The sequence below is a fragment of the Fukomys damarensis genome, unplaced genomic scaffold (genome assembly GCF_012274545.1).
Source record: "Fukomys damarensis isolate Sample0158 unplaced genomic scaffold, DMR_v1.0_HiC HiC_scaffold_2, whole genome shotgun sequence".
Classification (NCBI taxonomy): Eukaryota; Metazoa; Chordata; class Mammalia; order Rodentia; family Bathyergidae; genus Fukomys; species Fukomys damarensis.
Window position 1 is genome coordinate 1,004,214 of NW_022900914.1, and position 4,010 is coordinate 1,008,223.

Genomic DNA, 4,010 nt, shown 5'->3' on the forward strand with positions numbered 1-4,010 from the left:
TTTTTTTTTTTTTTTTTTTTTTTTTTAGTTCTTTATATATTCTAGATATTAGTCCTTTGTCTAAGAAACAACTAGCTAAAATTTTTACCCAGTTCTGTGGGTTGTCTTTTCACTCTGTTGGTGATTTATTTTGCTGTAAACCTTTTCAATAAGATGAGATCCCAGTTGTTGATCTTCGTGATATTCCGTGTGATCGGGACTTTGTTCAAAAAGTCTTTGCCTATATCTATGTTTTCAAGAGTCCTACCTATTCTATCTTCCACAAAATTAAGTGTTTTTGCTTTAATATTTAGGCCTTTGATCTAGTCTGATTTTAGTTTGGTGCATGGTGTGACACGTGGGTCGAGTTTTAATCTTTGGTGTATGTAAATCAGTTTTTCTAGCACCATTTATTAAAGAGGCTACCTTTCTTTCATTGAAAGTGTTCAGCTCCTTTGTCAAAGGAGTACCTGAGTGTGTTTGGAGTTGTTTCTGAATCTTCTAATCTGTTCCATTGATCCTTGGGTCTGTTTTTAGCCAGTACCCTCCTATTTTTATCACAGTAGATTTGTAGTATAACTTCAAGTCAGGGACTGTGATACCTCCCGCCTTGTGTTTGTTGTCCAGAATTGACTTTGCTATTCTAGATCTCTTCTGGCTCCAAATGAATTTTAGGATTGTTTTCTCTAATTTTGTAAGATAGTCTATTGGAATTTTCATTGAGATTGAATGAAATCCAGTAAAATAACATGACAAGGATAATCAATACTTGTCAGTGTAACCATCAATGTAAATGGGCTCAATTCACCAATCAAAAGACACAGACTGTCAGAATGGACCGAAAAGCAAGATCTTACAATATGCTGCATAAAAGAAACACATTTAATTCAAAAAGAAATTCATAGACTGAAAGTCAGTGGATGGAAAATAATACTCCATCAACAGGAAATCAGAAAAAGCAGGGATAGCATTTAAAATTTATTTCATGCAGGTATTTTGCATTATTTCTGAGTCCTAAATATTTTATTTTTTATTTTCAATTAACAATAGTAATTGAAGTTTTTTCTTATATTCTATTTTCTCTCTTACCTTCATCTGTAGGTTTTCCCTCTCCTTCTTGACCTTTGCAGCTCATATTTTACCTCTTCCTTTTCGCTCATTATCTGTTCCCTAACCTTGTGTATTTTTCTTTGAGGGTTTGTTAAATAGTGGTTCTTTGCTTTATTATTTTTTTTTCTTTTTAAGTTTGTGACATTGACCAGTCTTTCCAGTTACAAGACTCAGAATTTGTATTAGGGTTTTGAAATTACAGAGTTTATTAAAAGGTGTTTGCTAGCCTACAAACTCTCCTGGGATGTTAAGGGTCTGGTCATCAGCGCTGTGCAGTCAGGGCCGCAGAGCCGAGGAGAGTGCCCGTGTGTGGGCAGCGCTGCCGCCAAAGGTGACGACTGCTGTCACCCATCCTGAGAGGACGCCGAGGAGCACAGGTCGGAAACGAGCCCTCCACTGCTGGCTCTGGGGTCCTGTTGTTGCCACTACTCCAGATGGTAGGTGACTCCTTTGCCTCGTGGGCTTCTGTCACGGGAAGAGCCCCAGCTCTGAGTCTGACCAAGGACACTGTCATTTCCCTGCCAGCTCCAGACGCTGGAAAGGAGTTGGAGTGGATGCTGAATCAGCCTGACTGCTCCACCGGCCACACGGTAGCAGGGTGATCAAAGCTTTTATTTTCTCTGTGGCCATACCTTTTGATGAATGTTCTTTATTTCCTGCATTCTACTGCTTTGATTATTTCTTCTTTTAAGTACACAGTGCTTTTTCTGGCTCTGGTTCAGTTATTCATCTTGAGCCATTGACTTTCCTGGGCCAGCTGTTTGGAGGACCTGCGTGGTGAGGAAACCGAATAGTGTCCAGGTCGGCAAGCGTTCACTCCAGGACCAGAGTCACCTTTGCCAGTTGTTTATCTTTTATTTTTTATTTTTTTGTTTGCAGGGACAGGCAACCATACAACAGTGTAAAATGTAAAGTTTTTCTTTTTCCTTGTATGATTTCTCCTCCTGTTTTACCTCCCTTTTCTTTTTTTTTAAATTACTTTTTCAATTGTTTTATTGGTACATGTTTGCAGTACGTTTGCTTCTCAGTCACCTGGTGAGCACGTATGCATGTATGATACAGCATATATAATACAGCATATATAATGCAGCATACATAATACAGCTTTATAACCCTTCCCCCACCCTCCCCTCCTCCAGGTCCCCTTCCCCCCTTTGCATTCTTGTTGATATAATTAAACTCAGTTTGTGTTTATGGTGTACACTGTTTACTTCCCTTTTCTTGATCCAGTGGCATCTGGGGAGCTCTGGCCACTGGTTGAGCCCCAAGACCTGGCTGTGCACCATGGCATCTCCCCCCAAGGAATGTGCTTCACCTGTGCTCTGGGATATGCAACTGTGGGTTTCACCTTCCTGCTTCCCCACAGCCGTGTTCAATACTCCACTACATCGGGCACAAATCTGCCTACTTTGTGGTTATAGCTGTCTGCTGGTTCCACTAAATATGTGGTGTACAGCTTTCTTTTCATTTTCCTTGTTGGTTTCACCTGATTTATGGGAGGTGAGGGAAAAGGCTGATGTCACACCAACATTTTCCAAGGTTACCCCTCCCTGGGATTTTCTTCGCTGTTTTCTCTGGGTGCCCCCCTCACTGTGGGCTGCTGATTTCTGTTGCCTTCGCACCCTGGGACCCGCCAGCTGAGTCCAGGCTTCAATCCTGAGAACGTCTCTTCTGTAATCACATGGCATCTCTGGGCTTGTTGGCTGCCAATGGCTCCCAGGTTACACCAGCATTCTCAGTCTCCCTGCACCAAGCCCCATGCACACAAGCATCACTTTATCCCTTTGTATCTGCTCGGCATCTCAAATTTATCACGTTCAAGGCTTAACCTCCTCCCTGATGCCACCCCCAGTCTTAAGAGCTGCTGATCTTAGCGGCTGCTCAGATTTAGCCCGTGAACAGCTCTTGGTATCTCTCTCCCTTTTCCCACCCACTCTGTGTCCAGGCTGTTAGTTCATTGGTTCTCTCCTCCTCATCATCAGAGTCGCTGTCTTCATTGCTGGGACAGAAAGCAACCTGAGGAAAGAGAGGTTTGTTTTGGCTCAGGTCTAGTCTTAGTTGCTGGCTCCCGGGGAGAACAGCACGGCTGAGGGGCGTGGCAGGAGAGAGAGGGTGGCTCTTGGCATAGCAGACAGGAAGCAGGGTGAGCAAGGGAGAAGCTGGGAAAGACGATGTTCAAGGGTTGGCCATTGGGACCAAAAGCCTATTTTCAGATGCTGAGACATGGCCAGGAGTGTAGCACATTGGCAGCCACTCCTTCTCCTGGCATCCATGAGAGGCAGATCTAGGACAGGACCTAGTGAGGAGCAGAGCATTCACGATCCTGCCCGTATCTTGGAGCACCAGCACCTCTTGCTTGGACAGTTTCAGTGGCGTAATTCAATGCCTTGTATCCAGCAAGCCTCCAGCATTCATCCTACACCCGGGGATTTCTAGCGTCTTGTCACCTTCTTTAAGGCCCCAGTTTAGAACCCATCCCAGAGAGACCAGAATCCAACACAGTGTAGGATGCCTGGATTTCTGCACCTGGCTTCTGCTCTCCTCCCCTCCTGCCAGTCCCAGTGCATTGCGGGGCATCCCAGCCATGACTTCGTGCCGTCACCCTCAGGGCCCATGTGTGCCGCTGCTTGTTCCCCCTGGGGGCCTCGTGTGATGCTCCTGCTGCTTCTTTCCCTTCCCTCTGAATCCCACCCTCTCCAGCTCACTGCCTGAACCCACACTTCCTTGCAGACTCTGCTCAGGTACCCTTCCTCCTAGGAAGTCTTGCCTGAGTGCTCTCCTGTCCCCATGCACAGGCCAGACCGGGAGAGGGAAGGGGAGACGGGGAAGGAGGGGAGGAAGGAAAACTTCAAGTGACAGTAAAGAAAGAAGGACGAGAGGAGAAAGAAGGGAAGATGGGAAGTATGACTAAGCAGAACAGA

At 45.2% G+C, this 4,010-nt stretch overlaps 1 long non-coding RNA gene across 1 annotated transcript in view; it reads right to left on the bottom strand.

Annotated features, from left to right (window-relative positions):
- Nucleotides 1-2,243: 2,243 nt before the first annotated feature.
- The window catches only part of LOC117285868, a 13,691-nt gene continuing 11,924 nt past the window's right edge, over nt 2,244-4,010 (bottom strand). Inside the window, exon 3 of the long non-coding RNA XR_004516957.1 lies at nt 2,244-3,105. This is a non-coding gene — a long non-coding RNA (uncharacterized LOC117285868). The remainder of the gene's footprint in view (nt 3,106-4,010) is intronic.